At 34.0% G+C, this 22,224-nt stretch overlaps 1 protein-coding gene across 2 annotated transcripts in view; it reads left to right on the top strand.

Moving 5' to 3' along the window:
* Positions 1-201: 201 nt before the first annotated feature.
* The window catches only part of LOC149792581 (uncharacterized), a 70,942-nt gene continuing 48,919 nt past the window's right edge, over positions 202-22,224 (top strand). Inside the window, exons 1-2 of one of the 2 annotated variants that reach the window (XM_089971202.1) lie at positions 202-519; positions 20,653-20,751. The gene's annotated coding sequence lies outside the window, so the exon portion shown is untranslated. The remainder of the gene's footprint in view (positions 520-20,652; positions 20,752-22,224) is intronic. The other variant, XM_089971203.1, reaches the window with a different exon arrangement.

Below are 22,224 nucleotides of genomic sequence, written 5' to 3'. Positions count from 1 at the left end.
ATATCTGTTTAAAGACGTATATAGCTGTTGACATTTTTATACAGTATGTACATTTGTAGCATAGGTAAGTAAGTAAAAACACCAACGCAATCAGCGTTCCATCAATCAAAACAGAACCTGTCCTGTATGACAGCTTTAAAGTTACAGCCCCAGGCGCTTAGTCAGAATGGAGCGAGGAGCTTATTAGGTGCTAAGAAAGATTTGCTAGACAGAACAAAGGCCGAGGGCGCTTAGCCTCCCATAATTCATCGGTCTTGTTCTTGCCCATTTTGTTGACGCTATCGTCATGTGACGGGAAACTTTACGACATTTCACCACTTTCAGGATAGCAGGAGCTATACAATACACTGAATGTTTTTATAGCCTATTCGAATAATAGAAACAGTGTGCATTTCCAAACGGATTTTCATGACTTTTCAAGCTATACACTTTTTTCTCAAGAATTTTCAAGTGGTTTGTTTTTCAAGAATTACTGATTTTTATATATAATCAAGGATTATCTAGCAGTTGTACCATAATGTAAGTAAAGATTTCTACGTAAGACTGGTGATGGTTTAATATATATATATATATATATATATATATATATATATATATATATATATATATATATATATATATATATATATATATATATATATATATATATATATACACACACACTGTTGTTGTTTATATTTATCTATTACATATATGCGTAACTTAAACGATATCTGAATTTACCCGATTCTTTTCTCAAGAGCACAAAGTTACAAATGATCGCACCAACACGACAAGAACAAAACACTAAATTTTGAATACTCCACATTATACAGAATCTGGATGATGTCTGGAAGTAGATATGCAGACACGACACGATTGTATATAATGACTGAACGAATATCTACAAGTGAAAGACGCCTTTTTGTAGGAGACAGGATCAATGATCTTGTCCTTACGTTAATTTACATATTTTACCTCTTTTCAAAAACTCTTTAAAAGACACATTGTTGGCAACGATACGATCGACTACATTACCAGTATGTATTATTGTTCTACAGGGGTAAATCAGCGTTTTTTTGTGTGAGTCCGGTATAGAAATATCTCATTATAAGTCACTCCAAAGTGGTAGATTCGCCGAATCGAAGAAAACTGCAGCTATAATCCATTACAGACAGTACACATCATTGTTGGCCACAAATGTCTTCATTTTTTTAAAATGACGAAATATTCCATTTTGTACATGACGTTTATTTCAGTGTAAATCCTTTCTAATTTGTGTACATTTTTATTGTTCCTTTGTTTTATATCGAATCGTTTATATAACAGCTAAGTACTTTCAAGCACAAATCAAAAGCATTTTGTTAGAATTTTTAATCCGAAATCATAGATTAACTAATAAATGTACAAAATAAACGTTCCTCTTTATATTGACTCACACCGACAGTTGCAATGGAAAACCATCCTGAAAAGACGAATATTTAGAGCAATTCCTTTAATTATGTATACATTTTGGAAGATCATGTGGCTCATATAATACAATATTCAATAATGGAATACAAATAATTGGGTATATCATGATATTTTGACGCACTCTATAATCCAAGTCAGCTCCACCTCAGTGTTATACACGGAATTATGCTGCTGCTGATTATTACACACTGTTTTATTTCTATAATCATCTACGCATGTTATTACTTTCTAGACTTTAAACCTGTCCATCCAATATAGTATTTTAATACTAACGATAGCATGAACAAAAGCAACACAGGCTGAATCTATTATATATATATATATATATATATATATATATATATATATATATATATATATATATATATATATATATATATATATATATATATATATATATATAACTACGCGACTGCAACCTATCAAGTTACGATGCATATATATAACTAATGTACTGGACTTAATTCATTAAAATGTACTATCAAGTGTCTTTACTATCAAGTGTCTTTTCATGGAAAATATATATCTGAAGTAGATGGTAGGAGTGTAGTTGTGACTTTCATAAATATATTCTCTGTATCTGTATGTTATTTCTGAAGTTCACTATTTCACATGGTGGATACAAGGCTGCACGTAGGTAGTCTCGGGCTGTATGCCATAAATTTCAGTTCTCGATATTTCCGCATGCTTCATATGCCTTCTACAGGGAAGTGCTTCAGAGAAATTAAATACAACACATTGGCAACATATACATTTTGAATCTAACAGTCCATCATCAATATATATCAGACACAATTTTAGGCTTGTCACATTAGTTTTGATCTTAAGGAACTTTTAAAGCGTATAGAACGACGTTTCTTTTATAAACAAAACCAACGATTAGTCATTTTTCTCTGTACAGTAAAGTTCTATCCTTGTCGCAAACTTTTTTTGGATACAAATATTTGTGTTGGTTTCGATAACAGTATTGCTGTTGTATATCTGGGAATTATATTATTGTCTGCATCTACCACGGCTGATTCCTGACATTTGCCAGACAGAAAGAAATGGATTTTTTTTAAAGTTGCCATACACAAGGTGTGCTCTAACATTTATGAGTCCAATGTGTGCCTTATTATATACAAAGGTTTCGCTCAAACATTAAAGAGCCCAGAGTGTGCCTCATTATATACATATGCTGTGGTCTAACATTAGAGTCCAATGTGAGCCTTATTATATACAAAGGGTGTGGTCTAACATTGAAGAGTCCAATGTATGCCTTATTATATACATAGGTTGTGGTCTAACATTAAATAGTCCAATGTGTGCTTTATTATATACATATGTTGTGATCTAACATTGAAGAGTCTAATGTTTGACTTATTATATGCATATCTTGTGGTTTAACATTAAAGAGTCCAATGTATGCCATATTATATACATAGGTTGTGGTCTTACATTAAATAGTCCAATGTGTGCCTTATTACATACATATGGTGTGCTCTACCATTAAAGAGTCCATTATGTGTCATATCGTATGCATGGAGCGTACTCTAACATTAAAGAATTAAATGCCTGCCTTATTATATGCACAATGTGTGCTTTAAGATTGATTTACGAAATAATACATTATTTGTGGTTATGTAAAAAGTTATCTCTGTATGGTTTCCACGTTATTGGAGTAACTTTATCAACCCATCTATATGTCGTTTAACATCGCTATTATTTCGTATTTGGATAAAATACCTGCACATATTTAAAAAAATATTTCGGACCAAAGACAGTGCTGACTCACCGATGTCTGGGATATGTTAGTTCCTCTTGAATAATAATAAATGTTTTAACGTCTGTCAATCCAGGCTAACTGTCACTTTAAGTGTCTGGGCAATAAACACATCTTGACTATTTAAATCGTGGCCACTTGTTATAATACTGTATGCCTTGGGAAGACATGTTATATGCCAGTGGACAGTTTGATGTCGTTGGATGTATCGGCAATACTTCAATAATGGATGAGCATTAACACATCAACAACACTTCCAATACGTATTTTTGTTCTACGGCTGCCAATCAGAAACATTCATTTTTTCGATCGAGTCTCAATCAGGACTTGTAAGAACACATAAAATGGTTAATTTTATATTTTAATCGTTCACTCAAAGATATCATCTTGAACGTCATGTCTACATACCTTTACTTGATCTAATATATGCGTCTGTGTCTATCCGTTCCGTTCCCTTTCTATGTATGTATGTATGTATGTATGTATGTATGTATGTATGTATGAACCCATCCATCCATACATCCATCCATCCAGCCCTCCCTTTCTCTCTCTTTCTCTCTCTCTATGTATCTATGTATCTATCTATCTATGTATCTATCTATCTATCTATCTTTATATTTTTATGTATATATATGTATATCACCCACCAACCAACTAATCTACCTTCCCACCTATCTACCTACCTACCTTGAACTTAACACCTATCTACATATTATAGTTGTCAATGCCAGGGAGGTTGTATGTAGCGGTTTGATGGATATATATTTTGCCAGGGAGGTTGTATATAGCGGTTTGGTGAATTTATGTGGCCAGGGAGGTTGTATATGGCGGTTTCATGAACTGATGTGGCCAGGGATGTTGTATATAGCGGTTTGATGGAATTTATGTGGCATGGGGGTGGGGGGGGAGAAGGTTGTTTTTGGCGGTTTCATGAACTGATGTGGCCAGGGAGGTTGTATGTAGCGGTTTGATGGATATATATTGGCCAGAGATATTGTATATAGCGGTTTGATGTAATTTATGTGGCCAGGGAGGTTGCATATAGCAGTTTCACGAACTGACGTTGCCAAGGAGGTTGTATGTAGCGGTTTGATGGAGATATATGTGGCCAGGGAGGTTGTATATAGCGGTTTGAGGAAACTTACGTGGCCAGGGAGGTTGAATGATGTAACTTCTGTCGCCAGGGATAGTGTGATTTTATATCATTCTGATTACTTTTATTAACTCATTTTTCAGTTTGTACGTTAAACTGAGAATGAATCAATTTTAGTGTAGTTAAAAAAACGTTCAAAATACACGAAGTTTTGCAAACCACTCGGTTTTCGATAAGTTTAATTTTTATGTGTAAAAATGGATACCGACACAATCCTAAACTATACTTTTCAAACTTAATTTATTTTAAAGAAAACTCACAGGTCCTTCTTGATTTTACTTTCATTGTAAGTTTTCAATACTTTTACTTAAAATATATTTTTCCTTTATCCTTATTATTTTTGCAGACTAGCGCTTAGAAAAAATATTGCAAGGTTCAGCTGGGAACTTCATTACAAAATAATGCCTTCGCAATTGACCAACTTTACATTTCAGACTGGCACATCAATGTAAACCTTACGCTTGCGGCAAACGTATATTATTTGTGCAGGGAATGCTGCTACATTTTTTTCACGTTTTAATACAACTCTGGTTTATGAAAATAATCTAAGTATTTAAAAACAAAATGCCGTAACACATGTGACATCGGTTGTGAACTCGTATGCACCAGATGATTAAGTGGGCGACTCACCTGACACCGCACAAGTCTGACAGGCACTTATCCTGGACTTTCTCCTTGCTCATTTATATATGGAATAGAAACCAGCGAGCAATAACAAAGATAGTGACCTGAAGCTCTGTGCTATGCATATCTCTACTACTACTACTAATAATAATAATAATAATAATATCGGTCCATGTCATTTAAAAAAACAAAACTCAATACAAATAATTATAAAAACCATTTTATTACACCATATCATTTCTCTAGGTCACACAGATGAGTGGTAGGGTGTTACATTATTTCCTGTATTCTTTCCTATGATATTTGAGGTTGTTATTTTCATCGAGTGTTTATCGTGCTTCACTTTGCGTGTATACATTTTAGTCTTTGCAAATCGGTACAGAGATCGATTATTAGTGATTGTTTGTTACTTACAGTTAACGCATCGGTTCCTTTCATTTGATTGCCACGCCTATATGATCGATATGATCACTTATCAAAAACGTTCTATATTGATGGCTTGATTAAAACGTAGTAAAAATAAATGTTATGGTATCATGCTAAATATTTCTTTTTAATGTGTTCTCTTTCTCTTCCTTCCAATCATTGGAATCCGCAGGAATTTTCCGGGGGGGGGGGGAGGGGGAGGAGGCGGCGGGATCTAGTCAAAAATGGGATGGGGGCGGGAGCGAAAATGAAAGGTTTATATTTATATTATATACCCCTACTCCCCCCACTAGTGCGGACGCCCATGCTTCCAATAGTACGCACGCTTTTACTAAATCAACTACTGTTTCTACAATATGATCTTCTTCGTGTTCTTGAAATGACAGATTTGTAAATCACGCTATTCAGTTTCTTAAAAGTATGCTTCCCGTGATGTGGAATTGTAGCATTTCGACAAAACCAGAGATGTGGGAACCTTACTGCTCAGGGCACATTATGTGTAGAAGTCATTTATATAAAAGAAGTTTTGAAGAAAAGGAGCGTAATGATATTATTCTAAATTTTCAAACTAATGCTTTTTGTATCTTAAAATGTCACAACGAACTCCTTGGTGCATTTAAATATTGCGAATGGCGAAGAATTTTAAGAAATGTTTGATCACTAAAGTTTAAGTGTATTCAAAAATTATTTGGATTCAATTTGAGTCCGCTTAATACAACCTCAATCATAAACTGTGAACGTATGTTTTTGTTTTCGTAAAATATATACCAGTCATGTTTTGCGAATGAAATTGTGTCTGTATGCACGTCTCTTTATCAACACATATGCACAATAGTTTATTTACATTACAAACAGTATACATGTAGGTTTGTTTTGGTTAATCTGATGATAAAGTTCAGTGGTGTCACTCGGGTTGGTGTCACCCAGTGCGGTAGCTCATGGTGTCACCCCCATGGTCCTCCTTCCGTAACAGACCATACAGAATTCTTAGTAATGTCATTTTGCTGTCACCCCCTCTGATGGTGTCACCCGGTGCAGTCCGCAGCCCCGGCAACCCCCTAGCGACGCCACTGCTGTGCCTGCTAGTCATGTATTTAACTATGATCGGTTATCCGCTTATGAAATCCGACTAGACCGAGCAGTGTGTGCTCTGTAAAATTTGCAATTTTTCATTTTGGTGTCACCCCTCTGAGATGGTGTCACCCGGTGCGGTCCGCACCCCCCGCACCCCCCCCCCCCAGCGACGCCACTGATAAAGTTGAAAGTACGAATTGAAAAAAGAGGATATGTATTTGTGGCAAGAATGTTTCCATTTTCATCCACCTCATTTTGACAAACAGTCAAACAGTCAAGCAAACGAACGAACTGTGCCTTTCTGTCACTGATTCAAGTGGCGTTTGCATTATGGGAGAAAGAAAGAAAATTCTTGGATATGATCCTGGTACATTGTAATAATCATCTTGGTGACCATGTGTGTGATACACGTAGACCAGTCATACCGAGACAAGGTGTACTTGTACATCAAACTTGCATAACCGGCAGAAAAAGCTGACACATAGAATCTCGTGCTAATAAATCTGTCAGAGTCTAGGGTTACACTGTAAATTTATTTGAGATAATTACATCTTTAAAAGAAAACACTTAATCCCAATGACGCCTTAACTTATTATAATTGCAAAGAGTCCTAATTATCAGAGAAACTGGGTAAATAGTTTTTAAAACAGTCGAGAATTTAATTAGCTTGGGATGGTAATGACTAATAAAACTTTATAAAATTAGTGAATTTAAGAATGAAACATTTTTTAAAAAATGTATACCAATTTTTCTGACAAACAATATAAAATGTCTCCAAGGAACTAATGAGAATATAGACATGAAATATGTAATTTCCTTTCAGCACAAAGGATAGACAAAATATATAGGACCTATTTTCACTCCAGCGATACCTGATCAAGGCTTTTATATATTTGAGTGGTGGGTTACATTATAGCTTAGGAATGACCATGAACAGAGGTTCAAATACATTTTAATATATTTATAGTTAAAACAAATTAATGGCACCGATGACTCTAAAATGTAGCTAATTAGCATAAACGTCATGAAATGCGCAATCGAATAATTATTATTTACATTTATATGCAATCGCTTGAGTGAAATGCAAAGGAAACATCGCTCTTCTCGACGACGACTGTGTAGCTGTAACTCAGCTGTATATGTACATTATTCTTGAGAACCCACTTTATACTGTATGGATGAATAACGATGAAAATTCTCCTTGTTCGTCAATGTTGCCTGAATCTGTACATCATCCATTTGGAACTATATTAAACACTGACCATTAATTTTACCACTGCTCACTAATACTGTCAAACAAAATGCTCATGGTGATTTTCCTGGAAAGGTTTGACCATACTGCTCAAATGTAATTATGAAAGTCCGCGCGAACATATACATGTATCTTTTACATAGTCTTCCCTAATAGAACGTGACCAATTAATAACAATCGTTACCACACATGCACCCCAGAGCCCCATGTTAAATGCTAGGCCTACATGCTCCATTAAAACGATCTTTACCACGCATGCACACTAGAGCCCCACGTTAAATGCTAGGCCTACATGCTCTGTTAAAGCAATCTTTACCACGCATGCACACTAGAGCAAAAGGTTCAATGATACCTCATCATGCTTTTAAGATATGCATCATGGTTATAAGTATTTAGTATTATAGACACGTTATATTTCTTAAATATGTATGCTCAATTTGCATCTACTATAAAAACAGGTATATAACTTTTGTTGACCACACATACACACACACACGCACACACACACACACACACACACACACACACACACACATATCTGTTTGTGTGTGTGTGTTAAAAATAACATGGCTTTTATTTAAAGTGTTGGAAAAAAGCAGTCTGATATATCAATGCTTATTGGTATATCAAATTGTAATTCACTCATGGCGCATTAATATACATATATAAATGTATTTTCACTATGATGTTAAGTATCAACCCTAAGCCATTGCTACTATATTCTCCAAATCTGTGATGAATTTCTACTGAGCAATCATTAGCGATGTAATAAAATAACGATAAAATTAATAATCCCGTTTTCTAAATGAATTAAACACGGGACACAATTTCATCGAAATCCTCTATGCTTTCCCTTTGAGATTTCTCTCTCTATCTCCCTCTCGCTTGATCTCTCTCTTGATCTAGATCTCTTTATCTATCTCATTCTCTCAATCTCTCTTGATTTCTCTCCTGACCTCTTTATCTCTCTTAATTTCTCCTCCTCTTGACCATCATGGAATGATTCCAGCTAAAATCTGTGAAGAAACGAGCGCGGCGGATATTCGCCTTTGTCATGAGCTGATTTATTTGAATGAATGTAGTCACACGAACCTACGGAAAGGGGAAAGACAGAAATGGAGGAATAGAAACAACTGTATGTTCGGTACTGTTATTAATTAACGCATACTAATGAGTTATATCAGCTGTACTAAATTTAAATGTTTGAATTACATCTTACTGGTTCATCGTTTCACTTAGTTGATAATTCCAACTCGTTTCCATAGGCTGCGAGTGCAACGAGTGCAACGTTCAACTACTTAACTATGTTGTAATGGTAGTGTTCTACTTTCTTCATTTAAACCATCTTTCATATTTAAATCATAAGTTTGTCATATATTCATTTAATAAATATGAATGAAAATAGAAATTCAAATAATACAAGAAGCAACTTATCTATTTGCAAAGGAGTTTGCGATTAGTCGAAAAAGGTAAAGAACTACATTTTCTAACGGACACACTGGAAAGGGTTGTGCAGAGTTCATTCATTCCTTCGATACACAGTTGCTTACAGACAACCTTAACTGCTTTGGTAATGCAAGTATGTGTATCTGTATATGATTGAAACAAATATATGTATAATATGTATGCTGTATCTTTGATATACCACTCGTTGTATAAAGTTTTCAGTAAAAGGAAACTCTGAAGCCTCGTATATATATATATATATATATATATATATATATATATATATATATATATATATATATATATATATATACAAAGTAATGGAGTATAGGTGAATAATATACTGCATGTTGTCGAATTTTGGTGTCTCGCTATTTGGCTGGCAACTCTGTCAAGATGTCTAGAGGTTACACAAAACGTGTCGTACGGTGCCAAAGTTCTTGATGAATGGCCTCGTGAAACAGAATCAGTTTAAAATTACAAAATACACCCCTTCTAGCAATGGATGCATTAAATGCATGATGCTATGTTCAATATCGAACATTATGTTGGTTTCGGCCCATCATCTTTAAGGGGTTTCATTTTCTTAGCAATACAATTTGATCCGGATTTTCATCAATAGTTTGTAATTTATGGAATACTTTTGAGCTTCATCTGAAAATTTATCATGGTAATCACAATGTTTTCATTAAAGGAGATAGAAAAAAGTTTCACTTCCGTTGAATGAATCGGATTTTGACAATAAGGATGCACGTGTAGAACGAAATAGGAAAATTCTCAGACCTCAAAGTCAGAATTTGATACCAGATAAATAGATTTGTTCTAGATTCAAAATAACCAACATGAATGACTAATAACTGCAAAATACACTATACTAACATTAGAAGATCATACAAATTTGAACGTTCTCAAGAATCAAGAATTTTCCTGATACAACGTGATTTAATTCTTGAGCGCAATGTTTATATTCACAGTTGGGTCCTATGAATTTTTTTTATGCACACACACACACACACACACACGCACACACACACACACACACACACACACACACACATATATATATATATATATATATATATATATATATATATATATATATATATATATATATATATATATATATATATATATATATATATATATATATATATATATATATATGTGCACACATACACACACACCGTGACCGTCAAGTGTGTAACATAAGTAACGCCATGAAGGAAGTGGCGAGGGTTTTTGCTGAGTCACGTTCGATCTCGAAACACTAATATGACTTTAAAGTCATTTGCAATATATTTTGCTATAGATTCAGGCACAATGCATCAATGAAGAATTTACAAATAGCTGGTATTGTATTGATATTTTAGGTTTTACTAATTGGCAAAGCGATGTGGGAGATATTTGAGCTTACCCTGTTGTTAATATTCATCCATTAACCTACGGACATGCAATTTCGTTGAAGTCTCGGGCTCTGCCAATGAGGGAATGTAAGAAAGCTTGCCAGTAGTATCGCGTGGGTCGGTGGTTACTACCGGATTTCTCAGGGTTCTTCCTTCGCTAGTTATACTGGTCGCCATGGATGCTTAACCCGACATCTAGCCATTGTGTCGTGATCGAGCATAAACATGAAAGAAATCAGCTGTTGCATATTCAGCTAAGAAGTCCATCAATGTTAGTTTACTTTGGTATTTTTAAACTACACCAACAAATGCATTTTCTTAAAGAGAGTCAATTGGAATCACATGTCTCGATTAGGAAAACCCCATGTTAACCGACTCAATCTGATATGTTAGTAGGATTCGAACTCGCACCCTTCTGGTCGCGAGTCGGACAGGCTAACCGAGTTCAGCCAGGCTACGGCAAAAATAACTGTCACACACAGACACTAAATAGTGATATTTGATTTGTTAAGCTTCTAATTTATAAATACCTAACAGTGGTTGTGACAGACATTTACTTCTTCTTTAAGACCAAGCAAACACTTTTATGCCCCAAAGCGTCTTCGAGTGACGAGTGTTGCGTGATAATGTATTCCTTTAGTAAAGTGTCTTCTTCGTGTCACTTTAAAACAAATCGAGAGAAGACTTTGAAGATGAGATTCCTTAAGACAACCAGTGTATGAAAACATCACACACAAACGATTCGTGACGTATTATTATAGATTATATAGTCCTCTCTTTGACCTCAGGTCACAACATTCTCTAAAAAAGGCCATAACTTAATGGAAAATAACCTTCTATAAAGTTCTAAATATTTACAAAATCAAATGTTAGTTATTATTAGAAAGTCTGTTATTGAAAGTTATTATATATAATCTGGACAATGTCAGGTACACGAGGTAAATTGTAAGGGAATCCAAACAACCTAGACCCAGACCCAAATAAGCATATTTCTTTTTATTAATACTTATCCTGATAATAAACAAATTCACATAGAAAATATTTTTGCTATGTATTAGTTGAAATTAAATTTGGTTTTGGACGAGGATAAGTCCAACATACATTGTTACATTACAATAGCATATAATGAAATAAAAACATAAACAAATAACAAAGAATGCAAATGAAATATGCATAGTAACATATTTCTATATATGATTAATATAATACAACTAGTATTTGTGACATGTCACATACCTTAATAGAATCAAGGTGAGTTTGGTACAGAAGGATATACAATATGGTTATATTTGATCAATTAGAGCCATATGAGCGATTCATCAATATATGCATAAATTTGTCAACATTTTGACTGCTTTACCTTTCAAATATATTTTTTATCTTTGAAATACGTACTTAATGTCTGAGTCAAAACTTCAACATTTAAATATGATATCTATATTTTTAATCGATAGAAAAATATTTGTGCTAAGAGTGAGAAAGAAAAGATTGTTTGGAATATCAACATGGAATATTATGTTTGTTAAATTAACTATTGACATTAAATTTATGTTTCAAATACAATCGTAACGTAATACATAAATGAATTATTTTTCTACATTGTAATAGTAAATGAATAATTGGCTCGTCCGGTACACACACACAACTACATTCATCATGATATAGCTTTCTTCTTTAACATAAAGATGGATTAGTACACAAAATGGTATGCATGATTTGAAATCCTTCAATTTCATCTCATCAAAAGGAGCAAGTAGGAAAATATAATTATTGTGACCCTAACATATTTCAATTATACAATCCTGGTCAGTTCTATAAATTATCAATTAGTCGATTCTTGCCATGCTTAACGTACATTATTGCAGAACTTGCTGGTAACATTTGTATCAGTAAGTTATTACTATGTAAACCAAAATGCAAATATTGTCAAAATATCGATCCACATAAAAGATTATCATTTAGGCTTGTTCTTATGTCTTTTCTCAGTCATTATATCTTCAGTGCGTTAATACATTGTTTGATTTAAACACTTTTTGACCTCCATGTTTATAAGTTTGAATAATTACATGTCATGTAATGCGATCCGGTCCAAAATTAAAAATAATATAATTTTAAAAAATCATTGTTTATGTCTCTATTACAGAAATTGTGGAGGATCAGGCGACGATTGCAATAGGTGTATACATCTAGATTTTTCTGTATAGAGTAATGTTCTCCTTTACCAACTATTAAGAGATGATTATATTTCTTCATTTAATTTAAATGCCAAATATAATATACTACACCTGAACAACATTACCTCTAAAAGTGTTAAACGTGGTGATCATACTCTAAATTAAATGCATGACACAATATTGTATTTGATTTTAATAAAGCCCTAATACAACAAGTAACGGTCTTAGCAAACGCGGGGCCCTGGTTTGGATCATTTGTACCGGGCACACTGCTCCTAACGCGCGGGGTCCCCTTTGAGCACGGCATTTGGAAATAAACATTTAAACAGGTTTTGGATGATATTGAACTTAACATTTTCTTACATCGCTTTAAAATTATTTTCTCTATAGATATATGTTTAAAAAATTACTGACGCGTGGGGCCTCTGTGAGCGCTGAGCCCGATTAGGCCAAATCGATCCAATCGGTCTAAGACCTGCCCTGAATACAACATCATCTTAGTCTTTTCTACATTGATTCAACATCAAATTTTTGTAACCTCGCTACCATCTGAATTCGAGTAGTACAGTATATTGACTTAATTTATATTCAGCATGTGCAATATCAATTCTTTATTTTTTAAAATTATTTCTCATCATTTTCCCCAAGAATCTCTACACATAAAATAACTATGTATAGAGCATATTGGATCACCTTATATGCAGAATCGTTCTACAGTGAAGAAAGACAGGCTTATCTCCACTTTGTTGGATACATGAATTAACTCCCTTATAAAACAGTTTTATCCATTTTAGCATTGAACCCCAAAACCTAAAGCATCCACAAGTGTTATCCATAAATTTTCAAGAAATTTTATAAATTGCATTTTCAAATCTATTGATAGAAATCAGACCAGAGATAGCTCGCTTTCTTGCTTCAAATAACACATAATATATTATTCTAACATTTTCTATAATATTCTAAAGCTTTCGGCACGAAATCTACCAGGAATCTGTTTTAACTTGGTTTTAGCGTGCACGTTATGCTATTGCTTTAATGCAATCGATAATGTACCTGATTTGTATTCATGCTATTTTGATCTCATTATCAATATTCCTAACATCCTTCAAAACTATTACACAGATGAGTCCATTCTTAACCTCTAGAAAGGCATTCCAATATATAATAATAATAATAATAATGAGGACTTTGTATAGCGCCTAATCTTTAGAAGCTCTAAGCGCTTTACAACATTAGACAACACCTATAAGATAAAAAAACATATAATGACATGACTACAAAAACAAACACGATGAAATTAGAAAACATTAAAAAAACATGCTGAGAATATTTAAGATAGGAAACATTATTAGGTCTTTAAGTTTGTTCTTGTTGTCGAAATAAGTGAGTTTTGAGAGCACTCTTGAATGTAATCACTGTGTCTTTGTGTCTAAGTTCAGTGGGCAATTCATTCCACGTTGCTGGGCCCTGGTATGCAAACGAACGCTGTCCATATGACTTTGTTTTCAAACTTGGAATAATGAGTATACGATTGTCAGAAGAGGAGTGTAAGTATCTTTCTGATGTGTACACATGGGTGAGGTCGGATAGGTATGTTTAACTACAGTCCGAGAGTGAAACATAGCACAGATAACAAATTCTGTGCTTGATTCTGGATCGAATGGATAGCCAGTGTAGGGTACAGAGCAGCGGGGAGGTGTGCTCTGATCGTGGTACTCTAAGGATGATCCGAGCATGTGTGGTTTGAACTTTTTGAAGTTTCTGGAGCAGATATTGAGATGAACCAGACATAACTGAGTTACAATAGTCTAGTCTTTAAAGTACTAATGAACACACAAGTGTTTTAGTGGCATCAACTGAAAGATATTTGCGAATTGAACTGATGCGTCTCAGCTCAAGATATGCAGCCTTGCATATGTTCATGACTTGTTGGTGCAATGTGAGAGTACTGTCCAGAGTAACACCTAGGTTTCGTACTGATTCGTACTACACCTTGGATGGTAGCATCAACCTCAGTTTGGTGGCTAGATTTGTATATTTGGGTGTCTGCAGCGTACAATTGGTGAGACACTGGATGATGATCTTGACACTTGAGAACGACTGAGTGTACACAATGAAGAGAACAAGTCCAAGAACAGACCCCTGTGGAACACCACAACATATATCAACTGGCTGGAGTGTATTCCATTTGCAGATACAATTTGTGTCCTGTTGACCTAGTATTTACTATCTACAAATTCCCAGATATCTTGATGAATTTAAAAATAATGGATGTGCCTTTATCTATATCGTATCCTGTTCCAATCCTCTACTCTACAGATCCAAACATTGTTAACACTAGCGTATTGATCTACATGTCCATACAACATGACAGCACCATTTGTTGTGTTTGAATTCCACTATTTTCTCCAATATATCTCAATTTGTTTTGTTCAAGACTTCCATATTTTATTTTATCATTTTACACATGAAGAGAAACGGTTTACCCCTTAATTTCTCAACTTCTGCATCGTTTCTGTCAACAGTGACTCTTTAATTTCCTCTTTCACATCTTTCAAAGTTATTTTCACATATTCTTTTGATCCTAGTTGATCCAACTTCTTATTTCAAATACATTTTTTAGATACAACTGTTATCAATGGATTTTATGATCGAATCTAGCATAGTCACCAAGCGGCAGTCAATCTTAGTCTTAATCATTCTCTAAATCTGATGTTTTGGGATGCATCTGAGTTCTGCCATATTGGCAGATTGATTTGTGTATACTGTCTTGGAACAAACTTGTATTCATAAATTCACCTCATGTTCTTCCGAACTGGCCTTTTTCGACTTGGATTTGTTATTCTTTGGAGACACAATTAATATTAACCACGAAGCTGTCCGCATATCACGAGGTGCAAATATTATCTGGACTGCATACACCAAATGAGCCTTGGTATATCACGCACGTGCAAATTGAGTTGATACTATTATCAATAAAATAATAAAATAATGTTTAAATATAGTCAAACTGGACAGCTGTCATTCACTCTTTGAGACAATCTATCATTATGCGTGCATTGTTGTAAAGTGCGAAGTTCGCATCCAGCAGTAGAAGCCCACACATATCAAAAGTTACCTATGTGTCAAAATTCAAACTTGGCAAAAGTGTAGTACAGTACCTGAAAATCAGAACACACACACACACACACACACACACACACACATATATATATATATATATATATATATATATATATATATATATATATATATATATATATATATATATATATATATATATATATATATATATATATATATATATATATATATATATATATATAAGACCTAATAATGTTTCCTACCTGAAATATTCTCAGCATGCTTTTTGACATTATTTTTAAAAAAATGTTTTTCTAATTTCATGTTGTTTGTTTTTGTAATAATATTATTATGTTTCTTATTTTATAGGTGTTGTCTAAAGCTGTAAAGCGCTTAGAGCTTCTAAAGATTAAGCGCTATACAAAGTCCTCATTATATATATATATATATATATATATATATATATATATATATATATATATATATATATATATATATATATATATATATATATATATATATTTCTGATTTATATTTATATTCTGTTTGTATAGTTACACTTCTCGTTAGATTCAGACATTTTCAATATTTGTCTCGCTGATGTTATATTAACTCTTATTTACACTGTGGCTTCTTACATATGTTCTAATATGTCTGTGTTGTGCATATTATTTAGAAAAACGATTTGTACCTCTTTATTTCTTTATTTATTATGTAATAAGTATTTGTAGCTGACTGCTATCATTATGTGATGTAGATGGGTAATGTCAAATGTATCAGTAAGTATTCATGAATGCATATCTTCATGTCAGTTTAGTTAGATGTTAATAATTACAGCTATATAAAAATAATTTGATGTACATTTTTATGTCCATTGTATGCACTACTTGATATACAGGTCTATATCCATTGTAAGGACTGTTTGATATATAGGTCTATGTCCATTGTAAGCACTGTGTGATATTCAAGTACATGTCCGTTTAAGCACTGCCGATATAATGGTATATGTCCATTGTAAGCATTGCTTGATGTATAGGTCTGTGTCCATTGTAAGCACTGTGTGATATACAGGTTTATGTCCGTTTAAGCACTGCCGATATAATGGTATATGTCCATTGTAAGCATAGCATGATATACAGGTCTATATCCGTTGTAAGCCCTGCGTGAGATACAGGTCTATGTCCATTGTTTCACGCATTCGTGATATACAGGTCTATGTCCATTGTAAGCACTGCGTGATATACAGGTCTATATCCAGTGTAAGCACTGCGTGATATACAGGTCTATATCCGTTGTAAGCGCTGCGTGATATACAGGTCTATATCCAGTGTAAGCACTGCGTGATATACAGGTCTATGTCCACTGTAAGCTGTGTGTGATATACAGGTCTACCTCCATTGTAAGCAGTATGTGACATGCATGTCTATGTCCATTGTAAGCACTGCGTGATAGACAGGTCGATGGCCATTGTAAGCACTGCGTGATATACAGGTCTATATCCATTGTAACCCCTGCTCGACAGTCAGGGATATGTCCATTGTAGGCACTGTGTGATATACAGGTCTACATCCATTGTAAGCACTGCGTGATATACAGGTGTATGTCTATTGTAAGCATTGCGTGATATTCGGGTCAATGTCCATTGTAAGCATTTGTTGATGTATATCCATTATAAGCCCTGCGTGATATACAGGTTTATATCCATTGTAATCACTGCGTGATATACAGGTCTATGTCCATTGTACGAACTGTGTGATATACATGTATATATCCATTGTAAGCACTGCTTTATATACAGGTCTATGTCCACTGTAAGCACTGCTTGATATATAGGTCTATGTCCATTGTAATCAATGCGTGCTATACAGGTCTATATCCATTGTAAGCACTGCTTGATATATAGGTCTATGTCCATTGTAAGCATTGCATGATATACACAGATCTATGTCCGTTTAAGCACTGCCGATATAATGGTCTATGTCCATTGTACGCACAGCATGATATACAGGTCTATGCCCATTGTAAGCACTGCGCCATATACTGGTCTATGTCCATTGTAAGCACTGCGTGATATACAGGTCTATATCCAGTGTAAGCACTGCGTGATATTCAGGTCTATGTCCATTGTAAGCTGTGTGTGATATGCAGGTCTACGTCCATTGTAAGCAGTGTGTGATATACATGTCTATGTCCATTGTAAGCAGTGCGTGATAGACAGGTCGATGGCCACTGTAAGCACTGCGTGATATACAGGTCTATGTCCATTGTAAGCAATGCGTGATATACCGGTCTATATCCTTTGTAAGCCCTGCGTGATTTACAGGTCTCTGTCCATTGTAAGCAGTGTGTGATATACAGGTATATGACCATTGTAAACATTGTTTGATCTTTTTTTATCATGAGTTTGCAAAGGATCCGAATGACATTTTGCTAAAATATAAACGGCAACTTTTTAGGTCATTGATAAAGAGGCGTCATAAAAACAAGTCATTTTACATCACCATTTAATTCACATCCCTGTCCAAATTTATCGTCTTCTGTTGTGGTAAATGTTCAAAGTGTTATTATTGAAGGAAATAGCAATTTTTGACATTTCTTTTAACTGAGCTCTACGCATTCGCTTCACTGATCTTTTAAATTTCAATGAATATTCAGAAATAAGTAATAAATGCTTTTGTAAATTATTACCAACTAATTAAAGTTTTAATTAAATTTGTTCATTCGTCTAATATAAGATTATAACCTAAAATGACAATTAATTAGCTCAAGGAATGTAAATATACAGGACTTTGACGTCAAATGAAAACAATGTTACTGAAGGATAATTTGTCAATGTAATAAATTGCTCTAATATTTGCAAACTCATGACAGAAAAGTTTGAATTCTGAGTTCAAAGTTATAATTATCGTAAAAGTACTGTATATCAGTTCAAAGTTATAATTATTGGAAACACACACACACACACACACACACACACACACTGATAACGGCGCAAATACAAATCAAATTTGGAATGTTATTCGCTTTGGAACATCTGGATAATATTGAAATCGTGCACAACAAATCTTATTCCTAATGGATTTCTCAAGTTTCTGACATATTAATGTCCAAAATACACCGTCTTTGGCGTAAACACCACTAAATATAGACTAGAAAGGACGGCCTAAAGGATACTCTCAGGAAAGTTGTACGCGTCAAACAAGATTCTTACCTACTTTGTTTGTTTGTACTCACACGCTCCGCTACAATAGCTTTGTAGCATACCAAACCCCTTCATCGGCAAAAGCTTGAAAAAGATAGTAGTTCGCCGTCGCTAGAAAATGTGCGATATGCACTAATCATGCAAAGACATGTTATATCAAATCAATGATAGAAATTTATCTTCAATACCAGCATGTGACGGGAAACATTTGGTGACCGGTCAAATTTCTGTTCAAATTTTAAAAAACGTAATTGCCAAACAGATTTTGCGTTTATATGATGCTTGGGAGAAACAACATTAAAACTATGTGATTAGCATAGAAATACACCGAATGACATTTTTCTGTTAAAAAGTACTGAGTATGTGATTCTACTGGTTAATTAATAAAAAAGTCAGCAGAAAATTTATCTGCATCCGTGTCCATCAGGCAGACCAATTGCCTGAGTAGATCTGGACTTTAATTAGTTGATTCCAACCTGATTAGAACTTAACCTTTTCTATTAAAATATAAAAGGCTCTTTATTTATTCTGCAAGAGTTAAATACGCTAGTAACAACATTATCCCACCTAGATCTTTTGAACCGCAGAGAAGAAACTATTAGCTACTTGATGCATTGATTTTGTTCAAAAGATAGAACAATGTTAATACTTTAAGCCATAAGCATTGCAATGAATTGGTTTATGCACATATTCAGAAATGACCTAAATTGAATAGTTTTGCTCAGTTTGAATGATTTTTCAAAATTGGAAGGATATCTAAACCATTGAACTTTTTGGCAAAGCCATAACTCATCTTCAACGGTGTAAACAACATTAGCGTCAATATATTTAAATGTACATCCTTTCCGGGAGTACACTAATTAGCCAGAATATTGGAGACAATATATTCACTTTTTATGAACATTACAGCTTCTTCATTTCTTTTTATTCTTCTATCTTTTGTTGTGTATTCTTTTTCATCCTTTCATCCTTTTATATATATTCGTGCCTTTTTTCCTATAGTCTCTCAGTAAATAGTAATTACTAAACAGGCTCTGGAATTTCTATCTTGTATTCCATGCAATCTACTACTGTCTTCTAAGTAAGATACATTTGGCAGTGTAGATGATAAGACAAATCGTTTAGATCATGACTTGTTCATTTAGTCTAGGGCAGGTGATGACAATTTTAGACTTTCAAAAAGTGGGTCTAATCAATCATGCGACTAAAATAATGGGCAAGATCATAATGTCATGAGTTTTCTCCAGAAATGATATAATAGTCGGTTTGATTAAATTATTGCATTCTCAGCGCCACATAAGAGAATAAAATATAAAATGAATGATTAACAAATTTGCAAATGCAATGTTTATAGCTTTCTTCAACTATTATTTGCACCTTTACAAGATCGCTGCTTTACATTTTCTATTTTTCCAAACTAGTTTCATCAAATGTATAACCAGAAAAGGAAGAACATCGTAATTTCAGGAGGGTGTTGTGATGATCGTACTAATATGCAATCGTTGTAATAGGACTCCTCAAATGACTTTCTTATTTAAATCAACTGGTGTCTGCCCTCAATTAAAACGTTTACAATATTTTATGTATTTCTTACTTCCAGAATTTTTGAAGTAAAGGAAATTTAAAGGTCAGTAAATGAAATATATCTACAGGAACTGAACCTGACTGGAATACCAAGAATCAGGTCCCATTTTCCCAAGTAAGCAATATCTCATCACTCGTATTATTTTGAAATTAGTATGTTAAGCAATTTTTTTTTACAAATTGTTTCGGTTTTAGTTTTAGATACTATCTTTTGTGAAAGCTAATTGTTAGTCTGAACGTCACCCTTATTCTGTACTATTTACGTTTTTGAGAAATGTTGTAAAAAGACTAGCTCTGTTTAAAATCGCATTTAATAGAGGCGAATATTCAATTTTTAAATTCATACCCTTCTTATTTCTTCCTGTTAACAGGTGTATAGTACAAACTAGCTTTTATTTATATTACTGATGTCGTAAATCCTGCTGCTAACTGGTCGTCCTTTTATAAGCATATTTCTACTTGGGCGCAATTATCTTCTGGGCATAAGATTCGAATGAGTTCCTATCTTACAAAAACTATGCAAAGGCTTGGAGCAGCAAACACAGTTGCATTTATGTGGGTGATATATACCGTGTACTGATTAGGCGCTCCAGAGAGTCGAGAAATATTTGAGGACAATAGCAATATTCCACGGAATCAAGGATATGTTTCGCATTAGGAACATCTGTGCAAATGAATTCAAATGAAATAATAATTTATTCGATTAAAATCAAAACTATATTTTAAATTATGACTTTTATTAGGAAAAGTAGTTATCTCTGACTTGCTTGGATCGGCAGATCTGAGAGTGCAGTTTGTTTGGAGTAATCAGTAGAACAAGCAAGATATACCCTGATCTACAGGCGCATTATGCTATGGCAGATCAGAATCTATGTTGCTTGCAGTTTGACTCGACTTATCAGCGAGTATACACAGTACGCGTTGCCATAATAGCTAGATTAGTGTAGCGGAGCTTTGTATTATATTTCAGGTGAATCTCTCCCTCTGTGTGTGTGTGTGCTCTCACTATAGACTCACTATAGTATGTTCCATAAATTATCATCTTCACCAGTAATCTAGATATCGGAGTTATCGAGTTATGTCTTCATTAGCTTGCTTCTTACTACACATGTAAATTTTCATGAGTGACAAGTTTTCTAATGATCATATCGAGAACTTTTACATGCGATATCGAGAACTTTTACATACGATACGACAACATTTTTAGGAAATATGAAATATTTGGTCTACTCGATTCTTATCTTCATTACCGTGTCGAAATTGTCATGTTAACAAAATAACCTAATTTAATCTAATACCGAGAAAAATCAACGACTTCCAGTTCCATAGCTTCATATTCTATTCTGGTTCCAAAGATATTCTTATGACTTGTGCTCACTATTGTATTCAGATCAGCCGAATGTCTGAACACCCACTGAATCACCACCTCAAATAAACACTTGCAGAAGGACAATTTTTATTGGTCGTTACTACAGGTGACGTCATTAAAATAACACTATAACTTAAATGGCTTTAGCTGAGGAATAGCAGGATAAAAAAGGCAACGAGATCGATTATTTGGTTGCTTCAGGGCAACGCTGAGATCGGC

This window comes from Sinohyriopsis cumingii, chromosome 9 (genome assembly GCF_028554795.1).
Source record: "Sinohyriopsis cumingii isolate HCF-2022 chromosome 9, ASM2855479v2, whole genome shotgun sequence".
Lineage (NCBI taxonomy): Eukaryota > Metazoa > Mollusca > Bivalvia > Unionida > Unionidae > Sinohyriopsis > Sinohyriopsis cumingii.
The sequence above is the reverse complement of the archived record's forward strand: the minus strand, read 5'-3'. Positions and strand labels throughout refer to the sequence as shown.